Here is a 17,744-nt window from a genome sequence, read left to right on the forward strand (position 1 = left end):
GGGAGACACAGGGTCTGAAGCAGGCTCCAGGCTCCGAGCTGTCAGCACAGAACCTGACGTGGGGCTCAAACTCACAAACCGTGAGATCACGACCTGAGTCGAAGTCGGATGCCTAACTGACTGAGCCACCCAGGTGCCCTGATAATGATTTCTTTTAAAAAAATTAAAGTGTCCAGAGTTTGAGAAACATCAGCCTTGAGAAACATCAGTCCAAACTCTATGATCTAGCCTGTGCCCACCTCTGAAGTCTCAAATCTGGGTTCCTTACAGAAGAGTCTGAATCACGCACTCACAGCAGTGATTGGCTTACATGCCAGCCTTCATTGGCTCCTCAATAATAGAAAACAGATTTCATGTCCTAGTCCCCATTGTGTCTCTGGCAAACAGCCAGGCACACACTAGGCACTCCATAAATACCATTTGAGTTAGTGAATATTAATAAGGGCCAAAACTATCCTTGTTTTGAAGTTGGAATCCACATCAGGTTACAAATTCAGCATGAAATGTCCCTAGGAAGATCAGAGAAACCTGGGTCACACTGAACCCAACCTAGTCATGGCAACAAAAAGTTTTTTTTTTAAGCGAAAAGAGTTAAGAAACAAGCTACACATAGAATTTTACTTAAATCATACCATGGTGGTGTTGTGAGCACATAGGAAAACAGGCACCTTCAGACACTGTTGGTAAAGGTATAAGTTGGTGAAAAAACGCTCATTCTCTTTGACCTAATAATTCCACTTCTAGATGACTATCTTCAGAAACACCCTTAAGAGTAGAAGAAATGTTGGTGGCAACATCGCTTATAATAGGAAAAAAAGGGGCGCCTGGGTGGCTCAGTCACTTCCGTGAGACTCTTGATTTCGGCTTAGGTCACAATCTCATGATATGTGGGATCAAACCCACGTCAGGCTCTACACTGACAGTACGGAGCCTGCTTAGGATTCTCTCCCTCTCTCTGCCCTCTTTCACCATTCACACTCTCTCTCTCAAAAATAAATAAATGAACATAAAAAAAAAGAATAAAAAAAACCCCCAAACCTTAAATCTACCCCAAAGTCTATTAATGACAGATGGGATAAATAAATTATGCACCTCTTCACCCAGTTCTACTAAATACAATGCAACCATTAAAGAGAATACCATTTACCATTAGCTGTGGCACTCCTGGGGTGTGTGTTCATGTGGGACTTTCACTTTCTGTTCACATAGTGCACCAGGAAAGTTGTGAGTCAAAATTTGGAAACAAATCTTATCCCAAGGCTATTATTACGGTATCCTTTGAGGTTTTCTTATCCTCATAAGATACTTTTGGAACGGGAAAAACTACAATAAAAATTCGTATTTAAAAACTAACCTACAGTTTAATGTCCCTTCAAAAAAGAGCCTCTACACCTCAATAAATTATACTTTTAAAGCCACTAGATGTCACTCTGAGCAAGTGTTCTGAGTCGCCGCTAGAAAATGTTGATCCCTCATCACCAACCAGCTAGAAATAGCACTGTAATCTGGTCTCAGGAAGACACTGACTTCCAGGAAGGGAAGCCTCCCATAGAACCCCTGGCGCCAAGTGGAAGGGAAAGACAGGAATGCAGATAGGTGAAGTCAGGACATGGGGTGGGGGGAGACTGGGCTAAACCTGGACCCACACCACCATGGCCGCCATCCTGCAGATAATTCGGAGCCATGAATTTATGTGTGTTGGCTGCCCAGCCTTGACAGTTGGTTTTACTTTCAGGCAAAACCCTTCCAGAACCTAGAAAGGAGTTTTGAGAAAACAAAAAATCCAACCTGAATTTGATCAAACTTCTGGTACCTACTAAATTACAGGAGTTCCAAGCCCTAGGGGCACTTGGGTGGCTCAGTTGGTGGAGCCCTGGACTCTTGATTTCAGCTCAGATTATGATCCATGGGTCATAGGATGAAGCCCCACATTGGGCTCTGTGCTGACAGCTCAGAGTCTGGAACCTGCTTCAGATTCTGTGTCTCCCTCTCGCTCTGCCCCTCCCCCACTCACAATCTGTCTGTCTGTCTGTCTGTCTCTCTCTCTCTCAAAAATAAAAATAGGGGCGCCTGGGCGGCGCAGTCGGTTAAGCGTCCGACTTCAGCCAGGTCACGATCTCGCGGTCCGCGAGTTCGAGCCCCGCGTCAGGCTCTGGGCTGATGGCTCAGAGCCTGGAGCCTGTTTCCGATTCTGTGTCTCCCTCTCTCTCTGCCCCTCCCCCGTTCATGCTCTGTCTCTCTCTGTCCCAAAAATAAAAAATAAAAAATAACGTTGAAAAAAAAAATAAAAATAAACATTAAAAAAATTTTTTTTAATTACAGGAACTATATGGCCCAGAGGAATGTGTTAAATGACAGCAGGAGTTTGTGGTCAAACAAAATCCAGGATGGGGACCCTGTAGGACAAATGACATGGTTTCTTCAACAAATAAATCACAAGGAGACAAAACAAAAAGAGATGAAAGGGAAACCCTCAGATTAAAAGAGGATTAAGAGCCGTATCAAGCAATTGCAATGAATAGAATTTATTTGGATCTCTAATCAAAGAAACTGTAAAAAAAATAAATAAAAAGAGACACTCTGAGATGTGTGAATACTGACCAGATATGTGATGATATTAAGGGATTACTATTAATTTTTTAGGATTGATGATGATTTTGAGATTATTTTGTTTTCAAATCCTTAGGGAAACATTCTGAAATATTTACGGGGATATGTCTCAAAATAGGAAGCAGTGGGTGAGAGTATGGATGAAATCACACCGGTCCTGAGTTGATCATTATTGAGGCTGGTTGATGATTACATGAGAGTTAATTACACTGTTCTCTTTACTTAACTTTGTTTGAATTTTTCTCTAAGAAGCATTGTTTAAAATTAGACATCAGTGTTAAGGTAGAAGGAACAGATTACATACTTGCCAAAGCAAACAATCAGGCAGAATTTCTAGGGCACAATTGGAGCTAGAGAAGAACCATCATAGTCATTAAACTTCTGAGTGGACAAGAGTTAAATAAACATAATTTATTAGTTTTGTGGAATTGGGGGAAGGGGAGTCACCTCATCTCATTAAGCCTCACTTTCCTCATCTATAAAAGGGGCATTCTACAATATTTTCCAGGGAGTCATGAGACTTAAATAAGAGACACATATAAAAGAGTGTTTTGAAACCCATAAAGTACTAAACCAAGTACTAATAGTCATTTATGTGATAACACTAGTTCCTTTATTCATGCACATGTTCTGTAAACATTTATGGGGTACCAGATGCTGTGTTAGGCACTACAGATACAAAGATGATAGCACAGGGACACCTGAGTGGCTCAGTTGGTTAAGAATCTGACTCTTGGTTTTGGCTCAGGTCATGATCCCAGGGTCGTGGGATCGAGCCCAGAGTTGGGCTCTGCACTGACAGCACAAAGCCTTCTTGGGATTCTCTCTCTCCTTCTCTCTTTCTGCCTCCCCCCCACTCTCTCTCTCAAAATAAATAAACTTAAAAAAAAGATGATAGAACATTAGCTCTGCTTTGTCTAATTCAATGTTTCTCAAGCCTAGATACACATTACCCCAGGCCAATTGAGTCAGAATCTCTAGGTGTGGGTCCTGGTGTAGGGATTTTTAATTTTTTTGAACTTCACAAGTGATTGATTCTACTGTGCATCCAGGGTTGAGAACCACTTGTCTAATTGATCTGTGATCAATTAGAATAGTGATGAACAATCATTAAGAAGACTGGGTCTTGGGGCACCTGGGTGGCTCAGTCAGTTGAGCGACCGACTTTGGCTCAGGTCATGATCTCACGGTTTGTGAGTTCAAGCCCCACATCAGGCTCTGTGCTGACAGCTCAGAACCTGGAGCCTGCTTCGGATTTTGTGTCTCCCTCTCTCTCTGCCCCTCCCCCACTCATGCTCTGTCCCTCTCTGTCTCAGAAATAAATAAACACTAAAAAAAGAAGAAGAAGAAGAAGAAGAAGAAGAAGAAGAAGAAGAAGAAGAAGGCGGCGGCTGGGTCTTAGTTTATGTGGTTCTCGAACAACTTTTAATGACCAGAGGCATCCTCTGAGTGTTCACTTCCTGGAGGGACAGGCTTTGTCCAGCTATACAGCCATGGGGTCTATCTGGCCACATCTGACCTCCTTACTGCTGACAAAGAGTAAGACAATTTCAGATATTTCCCGTGGAATTTTCCACGGTCTTTTTCTTCCTTATAGGGAATTTATCTTTTCTGATTATAAAAGCTTTTGGGTTTTGTAAGCTTCTCAGTTTCAGATATGAGCAAGGGAGACCGATCAGAATTCCTGAGTCACATGCCAGGTCAGACCTTCCAGAGTTTACACCCCTGAGTCATGCTGAGCCCTGAAACTGTGGGGCTTAAGGTAGGAGAGCAGTGAGTCTGGCCACGCCATTCTACACAGTACAGAATATCCCGGCAGCAACTTCCTGTTTCGTCCAGAAGTTTCTGAGAAGAGACAAACAGAATCAGTTGAAATGCCTCAGAAAGGGAAGAAAATCTTGGTTAAGAAAGTAAACTTTCTGGAGAGACAAGATAAAATAATGTTGCAAAAGCAGAGTCCCAGATCCTCCAAATCTCTGTAGTAGATGTAGGAATTGTGTGAAACCGTGGAAATAAAGATTTACTTGCGTGGCATCTTATTTTATTTCTTTTCTCTACTTGTCCAGGCACCTTTCTTCCTCAACACACATTCTCGAATGCAAGCACCCAGAAGGGATCTTTCTGTGCACAGAGGAAGCCCAGAGGGGAAAAAATATACACTCTGGAATCACAGATGCTAAGTGATATCCCAACTCCAACCCTTACCTGCTGTGCAAACTTGAGTAAGATGCTTAAATGTTTTCCTATCTGTAAAGTGGGGTTTATGATACTACCTACTTCATAAGGTTGCTGGAAGATTAGAGATGCAACGTAAATGAGATAAAGGAGGCTTAGCATAGTGTCCACTGAATAGTAAACTATAATTAAGCTTATCACAGGATCTACTGCCAGAAGTCCCCTAGACCACTGCTTCTTATATTTCTATGTGCATATGAATCGCCTGGAGACCTTGTTTAAAAGCATATTCAGGGTATAAAGTTTCAGTTTGGGAAGCTGGAAAAGTTCTGGAATGGAGTGGTAAGGTTGCACAACAATGTGAATGTCTCTAATGCCACTGAAGCGTGCGTTTAAACATGGGATGGCATGGCGAATATTGTTACTGGCATTGACAATATTTAAGAACTTTGGGGCGCCTGGGTGGCGCAGTCGGTTAAGCGTCCGACTTCAGCCAGGTCACGATCTCGCGGTCTGTGAGTTCGAGCCCCGCGTCAGGCTCTGGGCTGATGGCTCAGAGCCTGGAGCTTGTTTCCGATTCTGTGTCTCCCTCTCTCTCTCTGCCCCTCCCCCGTTCATGCTCTGTCTCTCTCTGTCCCAAAAATAAATAAATGTTGAAAAAAAAATTAAAAAAAAAAAAAAGAACTTACACACACACACACACACACACACACACACATTCAGTGGCATTTCTAGCGAACTCCTAGGCTGCTGATCTGGTTTGAAGTCCACACTTTGAGTAGCAAACGTCCTCTAGGTAATAAACCACTGCCATCAGATTCATACTGCACTTTACAGTTTACATAAGGCATTTCTATATCGCTTGCCTCTGTGATTCCCACAGTAACAGCACACGGTACCATAGGCAGAACAAATGCAATTCTTCCTCATCTGCAGACAGCACCTTGATCTTGGTAGTAGTTCTATAGCAAATCAGGGCTTCTCTCTATACAGGCAGACAGGATCTGACCGGAGGGCCTCTTCACTTTTTCCTGCTTTGCCGCCTTTTTTAGGCCAAGTCTCCCAAGCAAATGCTTCCCACATCAACTTAGGCCTTGTCTTCCCCATTTTTGTTTGTGCTTCAGACTAACGATGGGCCCTGCAGCCCAAATAGGGAACATCGGCTTCACCCACTGGGTGCCTGCCTTTCTCCCAGTCTGGTAGGAAGCATTTCAAACATTTTCTCTGTATTTACCATTTTACCGATAGGACACATGGGAAACAGCTTCGTCGTATCTGTCGGTGTGGAACATGACAGCATTTGCTTGAATTCTTGTCTCTGTTTAGTCATCGCTGCTGCCTATCTGCAAGTGAAGCCAGAGCTGGGATCTCCCGGCTACGCTGTGCGAGCTGAACCATCAGTGTCACCCCCAAAACATCAGGCCTCCAAGTGTGTCCGACTTAAGCTAGCGGGAGATTCTTCTTCTCGGGAGAGCTACAAACACGGCCCTAATGAGTGCATGAGCTAACAGCTGTTTCCTGTGTCCGAAGTTCATGCAAATTGAAACTTTGGGCTGCCATTATTGTACATCTTTCCTTGGAGGAACCTGCAGTAATGTAACCATTTCCTGAGCCGCTGGGAACAAGTGCATGATCACTGAGCAATCCTCAACTCCATTTAAAAGAGGAAGCTGCCCGTCAGCTTTCTCAATGCTAGAAGGAACCATGTTGCTGAGCCCAAGGGGCCTGCTGCTGGCTCCTCCAATAATAAGATGCCTTATTACAACCACCAGCAGCAGGAATTCTCAGGGGTGTTCAAATCTCAAAAGAAAGGAGGCAGGACAAGCACCCCAGGGTTCAAGTCCCTTAGAAAACAGAGGTTCTCTGGGGCACCTGGGTGGCGCAGTTGGTTAAGCATCCGACTTCAGCCAGGTCACGATCTTGCGGTCCGTGAGTTCGAGCCCTGCGTCAGGCTCTGAGCTGATGGCTCGGAGCCTGGAGCCTGTTTCCGATTGTGTCTCCCTCTCTCTCTGCCCCTCCCCCGTTCATGCTCTGTCTCTCTCTGTCCCAAAAATAAATAAAAACATTGAAAAAAAATTAAAAAAAAAAAAAGAAAACAGAGGTTCTCCACATTAAAATCATCTGTGAAGGGAAGAGTGCAAAAGAAAAATCAACATATTGATGCCTGGGCCCCATCCCAGATCAACTGAATCAGAATGTGTGGGGGTGGAACCTGGGCATCAATAATCATTTTAAAAAGTAAGTCTAGGGGTGCCTGGGTGGCTAAGTCGGTTGAGCATCTGACTTTGGCTCAGGTCATGATCTCACGGTTCGTTGGTTCGAACCCCACATCAGACTTGGTGCTGACAGCTCAGAGCCTGGAGCCTTCTTTGGATTCTGAGTCCCCCTCTCTCTCTGCACCTCCTCTGTTTGCACTCTGTCTTTCTCTCTCATAAATAAATAAACATTTTTTTTAATATTAAAAAAGAAAGTAAGTCTAATGTGTGGTCACGTTGACAACCTCTACCTTAGAGGGTTTCTGTTTTATTTTTACTTTAATCAGAGCAAAGATTGTAGTTGAAGACAAAGAGGCTGGAACTATAATCATCAAAACATAAGACTCCAAGATTTTGTAACGATAAAACATGAGCACTTGTGTGAGCTAAGCAGCAGGTTTAACCACTAATTACGTTGTAAGTGTGTTTTCCCCCATAGTGAGGATGATTTGCTCTGAGGTAAGAGCACAGAATCAAGGGCTGCCACCTTGGGAACCCCTGGATTGCTGACCTGTCCCTGAGGGGAAGGACCTGGAGGGAAGGAGGGTTTGGTAGGCCTCGCTCACAGGAAATGCTTACCAAATACTGGCGGCACACATCGAATTTTGAAATAAAAAGGGTTTTTTGTTCTTTTAATGTTTATTTTTATTTTTGAGAGAGAGAGCACACACGTGAAAGAACAGGGGAAGAGCAGAGAGAGAGAAGTTTGGAAGCGGGCTCTCCACTGACAGCAGAGAGCCCGATGCGGGACTTGAACCCACGAACCACGAGATCATGGCCTGAACTGAAGTTGGACGCTTAACCAACTGGGCCACCCAGACACTGGTGAAATAAAAAGGGTCTTAACTGGAAAAGAGAACTTCAAAACTTAATCTCTTCACCCTTGACGAGAGGTAAGTTTGTAATTAACCATAGCATGAAGTAGAAAGCAAACATGACAGAACTCCGTGAAGCAATAACGCATTTGCCAAATTCACTTAAAATGAGAATACACAGAACTTGATTTCTGGATTTCCGGGTCCCTTTGCCACGCTCAAACTCTCCTCCATCAGGAAGACTGTTTGGACATGCTTTAGGAAAATGAGATCTCAAAAGATAAGAGGTCAAAGCACACCAGTTGCATTCCCTAAATCCATTCTCCTAAGTGGATTTAAAGACATATTTAAAGCTTAGAGGCAAGATCCTCCAAACCTGGACAAGTATCAGTCTTGTAAGAAATGCTGAATCAGAATCACCGAGGATGGGATGTAGATGGTGTGTTCATTTCCTATTGCGGCCGTAACAAACTACCACACTCAGTGGCTTAACACAACACGAATTTATTACCTTCCCGTTCTGTAGGTCAGAAATCCAACCTAAGTATCGCTGGGGCTAAAATCAAGGTCTCCGCTGGGCTGCCTTCCTTTCTAGAGGCTCTAGGGGAGAATTGGTTTCCATGCCTTTTGCTGTTCACATTCCTTGGCTCACAGCCCCTTCCTCAGCTGCAGAGGCAGCAATGGCAGGAGGAGCCCTCCTGACACCACTTCACTCTGACCTCCTCTTCTGCCTCCCTCCTCCACTTTATTTTTTATTTTTTTATTTTTTTAAATTTTTTTTTCAACGTTTATTTATTTTTTGGGACAGAGAGAGACAGAGCATGAATGGGGGAGGGGCAGAGAGAGAGGGAGACACAGAATCCGAAACAGGCTCCAGGCTCTGAGCCGTCAGCACAGAGCCCGACGCGGGGCTCAAACTCACGGACCGCGAGATCGTGACCTGGTTGAAGTCGGACGCTTAACCGACTGCGCCACCCAGGCGCCCCCCTCCTCCACTTTATGATGACATTTAGCCCATCTGGATACTGCAGGATAACCTCAACATCTCAAGTCCTCAACTAAATCACAGCTGCAAACTCCCTTTTGCCACATAAGGAAACATATTCCCATGTTCAAGGGATTAGGGTCTGGACATCTTTGGGGAGAACCATAATTCTGCCCCCCTCGACAGCTAGTGAAAGCTTCCCAGATAAATCTGAGGCAACTTGTCCTTGGACTATCACTTGGGAACAACTGTTGGATGTCAAAGACTCTCCCCATATCCCACATCTCGGTCTCAGCCTCAATGTCCTACTGAAATCCTCATGGTTTTCCCCTGTGTGCATTGTCATCCCTACCTCCACCCTCCACCTCAGTGGAGACCAAGACCTCCAGGTGATTTGAGTTTATTCTCTCAGAAATGTGCATGTCTCTCTGTTTCACTTTCCCAATTTTACCTGGAGAATAATTTAGTTATGAGCCCTTCCTAATCAATAAATGTCTCTTTAGATATAATCCATCTGGGGATTAGTTAATACAATAGTATATTTATTCCCTATAGTCTCTGTCGGAAAACATATCAGTGGTCTGGATGTTTAAGAATTTAAATAAGCTGGGCGCCTGGGTGACTCGGTGAAGCATCCAACTCTTGATTTTGGCTCAGGTCATGATCTCATGGTTTGTGGGTTCGAGCCCTGTGTTGGGCCACTGACAGTGCAGAAACTGCTTGGGATTCTCTCTCTCCCTCTCTCTCTGCCCCTCCTCTGCTCACGCTCTAAACCTGTAACTAACAAAATAAGTAAATAAACAAATAAATAAGCATTTTTTAAAAAAGAACTTAAAGAAATTGAATTACCAAATTTTTAAAATAGCCTTTTTGCCTGGGGTCTTTTGGTTGAAAGGGACTATCTCATTAACTCAAGTAAGCTGTTGGGGGTGGGGATTTCTTATAAAGATAAATAATAAATAATAAATATATAGTATATAATAATAATATAATATAAATATAAATGTAATAATATTTATATATTATATGTTACATTATATATTAATATATTATTTATATTAAAATAATAATAATATAAATAATAATAATAAATAAATAATAAAGCAATGAGAGATCTGGAATTGAAGAGCAGAAAATGTAGTAATTTGGCATCATTCACCTTGGACATGGAGAGAAGGAGGATATTTCATGATCCAAAGTCATCCTTGGAATATCAGCATCAGAATGATCTTTACTCTAAAGTGGTCTCCTGAATATTACTCAGCAAATTCTCTTCACCTTGGGATAAACATTTCTCATAAGGCTCATTTTGTGGTGATAAACTCTTTTAGCTTTTGCTTCTCTGAAAACCTCTTTATCTCTCCTTCAATTCTGAATCACTTTGCCAGGTAGAGTATTCTTGGTTGGAAGTGTTTTTCTTTCAGCCTTTTGACTATATTGTGCCATTCCTTCTTCTTGCCAAATAATATTCCATTTTGGGGCTATACCACAAATTGTTACCTATTCATCAGTTGATGGGCATTTGGGTTGTTTCCGCTTTTTTGGTTATTATGAATAATGCTGCTGTGAACCTTTGCTTACCAGTTTTTATATAGATGTGTAATTTTTAATTCTCTTGAATATACATAGGAGTGAAATTGCTGAATTTGAGCTCTTTTCTATGTAGTCCAAATTTTCGGAGGGGCCTACATTGGTTTTATGAGATGAAATGAATTTTGTTCAGAAACTATGTACACCTTTATCTTTTTATTTTGAAGAAAACATAGATTAGCAATGCAGAACAGCTTCTTTTTTTTTTTTAATAACATTTTTTACAAAACAGCTTCTTGACTTAGTCATGTCTCCTAAGCTCAGGAAAACTTACCTGTGTGCCAGCCTTAGCCAGTAAGCATCCAGTGGTTTATAATACCGGTCTAGATCCACTCAGAAAACACAGACAAAAAACACATCAACGACCCAGGGGTTACCCAGGTCAAAAGCCTCTGTCTCCCCAGTGAATGAGATGGTGGAACAAGACTTCCTCTGCAAACGCATGATGCATACAGATTTCAGTGGATTTGTTTTAAATCTTTTAAGGAGATATCGTCAAGGTGTATCTCCTAACCAAACTACTAATACATGCTGGTACTTTACTAGTCGTTGCGATTATTCATCCTCATTGCTCATTAACAAAACCCTAGATTCTCCTGAAAGAATTCTTCATGTGTCATGAATAACCACAAGGATATATTATGATCGGAAACAAGGGTCTTAGCCCCATAAAGAATGAGGTATTGGTTTCCAAGGGAAATACCTGTCCTATCCCTATGTAAATGAGGATCATCAGAACTCACTGACGTGCTCACGTCATTAATTACACGTCATTAATATCTACATATATAAATATCTTCTGATTACCCAGATCATGTGAAAGCGAGTCTTCAAGGTCATCTTAGTGATATCGGACATTTCAGTTTTTTCTGGTGTACAAGGTAATACCCTTTTAATTATAAACTATAATACCCTTTTAATTATAAACTATATTATATTCTAAAAGCTACGGATGACTGGAAAATTTGAGAATTAATAATTCAGTTTAATGTATTGACAATAACATTTTAATTCCCTTTTATAGTCATGGTGTATGTTTTTATTTGATTCTGTAAATATTGTCTTATATAATCACGTGGTATATTTACTTGAAATATGTTACTCTGATGTTTGTTCTGGGTTATACTAGGATTTTAAAATAGTGACTGAAAACACATTGCAGAAAAAGAACAGTGACACAAATTCTGCATAAGTGAACTTTTTAAAGTCATTTTGCAAATGTGCATTTGCAATATTTTTCGCAATGTATATACAGTTTTAAGAGGGGAGCATGGGGGCGCCTGGGTGGCTCAGTCGGTTAAGCGTCCGATTTCAGCTCAGGTCACGATCTCACAGTCCGCGAGTTCGAGCCCCGCATCCAGCGTTGGGCTGATGGCTCAGAACCTGGAGCCTGCTTCCGATTTTGTGTCTCCCTCTCTCTCTGCCCCTCCCCCGTTCATGTTCTCTCTCTGTCTCAAGAATAAATAAACGTTAAAAAAAAAATTTAAAAAAAAAAAAGAGGGGAGCATGAAGGATGCAAGTCTTCCTAGTAGGCAATAATATTTACATAAACTTAGTCCTCATATCATCCTCTTGAAGGCTGTGTTCCCATTTCAAATACTGTTTAATGCTTGAAGATGGAATTTTTAGTCAACTGTTGGCAGTTTTGTTCAAGGTATATTCTCCTATGATATTTTGCTGATCTAAGATTATTGGTAGGTATGGTTATTTTCTGTCTTGATTTGTTTTCAAATTACATTTATAGCCTTCTTTGTAAAAAGAATTTCAAATGACAGAATTTTTATAATAAGCATTTACCAAGAATGACATTTCTTTTTTTTTTTTTAACTTTTTTTAATGTTTATTTATTTTTGAGAGAGAGAGCGACAGAGCATGAGCGGGGGAGGGGCAGAGAGAGAGGGAGACACAGAATCTGAAGCAGACTCCAGGCTCTGAGCTGTCAGCACAGAGCCCAATGCAGGGCTCGAACTCATAAACTGTGAGATCATGACCTGAGCCAAAGTTGGACGCTCAACCGACTGAGCCACCCAGGCACTCCGTCGCTTAATATATTCTTGATGAAAATTATAGTGTTCTGCTTTATGGAGACATATAGCGATTATATTTCTCTTCTGAATCCCTGATCTCTCTTCTCTTCCCTCAGAACAATAAAAAGAAGGTATTTTGTATTGCTTTTGAAAGTCCTATTATTGGTTTTTTGGGTTTTTTTTTTTGTTTGTTTTTTCATTTTAGAGAGAGAGAGAGAGCATGAGTGGCGGGGGGAGGAGAAGGGAGAGGAGCAGAGGGAGAGAATCTTAAGCAGGCTCCAAGCTCAGCATGGAGTCTGACACGAAGCTTGATCCCACAACCCTGGAATCATGACCTGAGCCGAAATCAAGAGCTGGACGCTCCACTGACTGAACCATCCAGGTGCCCCAAAAGGTGTATTATTAACACTTTGGAATTTTTCTTGTTTTCATAAAAAATGAAAATGACTGAAATAAAAGTTGCCATGATACAGGAGAAAACAGAACTTACTATGGGAATTTACTAACGTATCAAGTGAACAATCTACATCGTGATATATGGGTGTGAACAGGACAAATACCCACTTCAAAATGGGTATCACACTAATGATATCTACTTATCAAAGTCATTGTAAGAAGGAAATGTCATTGTAAGAATGAGCCTGTGTGGCTGAATTGGTTACGCAATCCACTCAGGTCATGATCTCACTGTTAGAGTTCAAGCCCCGATGGGGCTCTGTGCTGACAGTGAGAAGCCTGCTTGGGATCTCTCTCTTCCTCTCTCTCTGCCCCTCCCCTGTGCTCTCTCTCTCTCTCTCTCAAAATAATAAATAACCTTAAAAAAAAAACCTAGAATAACCACTAAAATTTTTTAAAAAAACCCTGTTTTTATAAGCAGTTATTAGAATAAACCAATGTTATTTTAAACTTAATGGGAAAATATTCCTACTAAGCATTAAATGTTATATACTGTATTTGCATGCATGCGTGAGTATCTGTGGATATGTGTTTGTGTCTGATATAGATCCTGAATGGGAGCACACACCATTCTTAAGATGCTTAAATCATAATCTGTATTCCAATTGTTTAATATTCTCCAGAGTCTCTAATCTATGTATACTTTCCTGATCTCCAGTGTCATGCTAGCTGAGCAGGAAAGGGCTTCCTATTTTCTAGGTAAGAAATAATTCTCAGGGCACTGGGTAGCTCAGTTGGTTTAGCATCCAACTTTGGCTCAGGTCATGATTTCACAGTCTGTGAGTTCGAGCCCCACATCGGGCTCCATGCTGACAGTGTGGAGCCTGCTTGGGATTCTCTCCTCTCTCTCTCTCTCTCTCTCTCTCTCTCTCTCTCTCTGCCCTTCCCCTGCACTTCTGTGCATGTTCTCTCTCAATATAAATAAATAAACTTTAAAAAAAAGAAAATAAATAATTCTCTTGTTTTACTTGTAGATAGAACTGAAAGATGAAGGTGGTGTTTCTGATCGCTTTCTTTTTGGCCACAGCTCACTGTAGACCAGTAAGTAACTTTTTAATGTCTATTCTGCAAATCAGCCTTGGTTTAGGCATCCTGAACTTTTGGTTATACTCAATCCTAAAACAAAAACAAACAACGAAACAAAAACCTATCAGTGGAGAAAAAAGCTACGATCACCATTTCAAGTTTTTTTGGAGCTGAAAGCAGGTCTTTTAACCTATTAAAAACATTTTTTTTCAATGTTTATTTATTTTTGAGAGACAGAGCGCAAACAGGGGAGGAGCAGAGAGAGGGGGACACAGAATCTGAACCAGTCTGCAGGCTCTGAGCTGTCAGCACGGAGCCCGACATGGGACTCAAACTCACGAACCTTGAGATCATGACCTGAGCCGAAGTCGGATGCTTAACTGAGCCACCCTGGCGCCCCCAACCTATTTTAAGAGACCCTGTTAGAAAAGCAAGAGACTTCAGTCAAGCATAATGGGCAAGCTCTCCTGGCCCCAAAGGAGAGCAGTCATTCTCAATGGTGGCTGCACTTTGGAATGGCTTGGGAAACTTTAAAAAGTCCTGATATCTGGGTCCCACCCCCCAAAACCTGACTTAATTGGCCTGGGGCATGACCCAGGCATCAGGATTATTATAAATTCCCCAGGTGATTATTTCACGGGGCTGCCAAGTTTGGGAAGCAAGGCTCAACGGAATGCACTGGGGGCAGTATCCAGCTGTGGTTGCTCTGGAGAAGCCCTTGATGAACTAAGACCACCCCGAGCCAGTTAAGCAGTTAAGCAAGACTACAGCTCATGTTGTTATTGTAAACAAAGACGTCAGCGGGCTGAGAAGATGATCTAAGATAATATTCCTGGTATTGAAAAGGATCAGTGACTGATGTTAACATATGCAAGATTCATTCACTCAGTCTATAAACAAAATTTTCCTGAATATCCACAAGACAGGGCAACTATGCCATAAACGACAGAACGCAGTCCCTGCCTTTAGGGAACTCAGAGTCTAACCGTCCTGATTTGTTACTGTTGCTCTCGTAACTATTGCTTCAGTCTCCACACTCTGCCTCTCCATTTTCACAGGTACGAGAATTTCATTCGGGAATTCCCTATCATCATGTCTTAAACTGGAAGGTAATCGCTCTTTAAAAAACAAAACAGAACAAAACAAAACCACATGAATTAGGAATGTTTGATGTCTCCACAAAGATATGAATAGGGAGAAAATATTTGATATTTTCAAGAAGTAACGTTTTCAGGAACTTAAAGTATGATTGTAAGATTTTTTTCTCCAAGGTAAAAACTAAAAACCTAAGGGAAAGCATAGGAAAGAGCCTGACTGTCATAGCTGGGAGTAGGCAGTGTGTAGGCAGTCCCTACCAGCTGGGAGAGTCATCTCTGGAGAAATAGACCTTCTCCAGGTCTGTGGAAGTTAGCAGCATGAGCCAAGAGCCATCTCTTGTCCAGGTGAACAACACCCTTCTCAATATACGACTTGTTTAAATTCTTTTGCAAATTAGGGGATAACATAAATCGTGAAACGTTTTCAAGTTTAGCACAATCCGGTTAAAATAGGATTAATCAGAACCCAGAAATTGCCAGAATATCTTGTTTTGCAACTTAACATCATGTCTTTACTTCTCAGAGGATCCATCGAGAATTATCCTATATAGACTATTACTGCTTCCTTCTGTCAACTAATTTAAATACATCATTATAATATTCAAAATTCCTCATAAAAAGTTACATGTATTAATTCCCTTTAGAGGACTTTATCTCAACTGACAAATTTCTACTTCTTTGGCCAAGCAAGTTCAGAGATAAATTTATACTTATTTTCAGTAATTGTCGTTAGCATAGGTTTGGGTCTATAGATTGTGGCCTCTTGGTATATTGCTTGCTTCCTAAAGATGCATGGAGTATCTTTGAAAGCTCAGGTGTTTGCTCAGGGAGAACTGCCAAAGCACACAGTTCTCTGCTCCCCACTTTGGCTTTCAACCTCCCTTTCCTTTTGTAGTCTGACTAGAAAGGCAGAGATAAATCACGGTGTCTCTAGGGCCTCTGGTCGTATTTTCAGCAGAGTTAAAATCAGGAACATTTCTGTACCGTTATTCATCTCAGCTAACTCCTAATTGACTTCTCGTCTGTGTGATTGTCCAGTTTACATTACAACAAGCTTCTTTATTATTCACAGACCATCAAGCAATTTTGTGGTTTCTTCTTAGAAGTGTCTCATTTTTTCCCAGAACTTTCAAAAATATATTTGAACTAAAACAAAATTGCCTAACAGTGAAATGCCATGTAACTTTGTTTTCTCTTGCAGTACCTTCAGAGCTTATACGAACTCTTGAACATCTGTGTAAGTTTTCATTCGTGACTTTTGTGTCATTATCGAGACTTGAAAGGAGACTGAAGGTGAAGGTTCAGGAAAATAAGGAGAAAAACTAGGAAATGTGAATGTATTTGAGAGTTTTGTCATCACACTACTGGCTAATTTCCCACTTATATCTTATTTTTAATAAAACTTTAAATCATTTGGGAACTAAGAATGTTACAGAAATACTAACAGAATTGCTAATTAATGAAAGAACTAGAACTTGTGAATCTGTTTGAAATGTGTTATAATTTCTTGAAAATGTTGAAGATAATAAGCTAACAGTTCTCTCAACCTGCCATTGCATGTTTCCTCCTAAAAATATTTGAGAGAGAAATTGTTTTAAGAAAGAAAACACTCATTTAAAATCCACATAGCTTTGATTTTTAAAATATCTCTAAAACTCTCTTTTTCATTTCTGGTTTTCAGAAGTCTTACTGTAATGTGTAGTTGTTTGTATTTATCTTCCTTGGTGCTTATTGAATCTTTCAACGTTTTTTTTCAAAAATTAGCCATTATCTGATCAAAGTTTCCATCTGTACTCTTCTCTTTGTACTCAAACTCCAGATACACATCCAACCTTTCCTTGGCTCTCATACGTCTCTTATGCTATTCTCTATATTTTCCATCCCTTTCTTTTGCTCAGTATGAATATTTTCTTCTAATCTATCTTCTGTTCGCTAATTCTGTTCTTCAATTGTATTTAATTGGATATTAAAATATTAATTGAATTCTTTTTTAAAATTTTATTATTATTATTATTATTATCTTTTAGAGAGAGTGCACGTGAGGGAGAGGAGCAGAGGGAGAGAAAGAGACAATCTTAAGCAGGCTCCATGTTCAGCATGAAGCCCGATGCAGGGCTCGACACCACAACCCTGGCATCATGGCCTGAGCTGAAATCAAGAGTGGAATGCTCAATCAACTGAGCCACCCAAGAGCCCCTCAATTTAATTCTTAATTTCAGCTATTATATATTTTTCAGTTCTAAAATGTCCATTTGATGCCAAAGTCACCATCTTAACTTTTAATTCCTTGAGTACTTTAATCATAGTCATTTTATTTTTTATTATTTTTTTAAAAAATATTTATTTATTTTGACAGAAAAAGATTGCAAATGGGGGAGGGGCAGAGACAGGGGGAGGGAGAGAATCCTAAGCGAACTCTGTGCTACCAGCACAGAGCCCGACCTGGGACTCAAACCCATGAACCATGAGATCATGACCTGAGCCAAAATCAAGGGTTGGATGCTTAATGCACTGAGCCACCCAGGCTCAGTGTCCAGTAACTTCACTTTTTTTGGATCTCCTGAGGGGGTGTTTCTATTATCTACTTTTTTGTTTTCCTTGCCAGTTGAGTCTTGTTCCCCCACAACACTGACTTTGGATCCTTTTTTTTTTTTTTTTTTTCAAGCCTGGTTATTTTTGATTCAGCAGTAAACATTGTTTGTAAAAGT

Source organism: Felis catus, chromosome B1 (genome assembly GCF_018350175.1).
Source record: "Felis catus isolate Fca126 chromosome B1, F.catus_Fca126_mat1.0, whole genome shotgun sequence".
NCBI classification, from domain to species: domain Eukaryota; kingdom Metazoa; phylum Chordata; class Mammalia; order Carnivora; family Felidae; genus Felis; species Felis catus.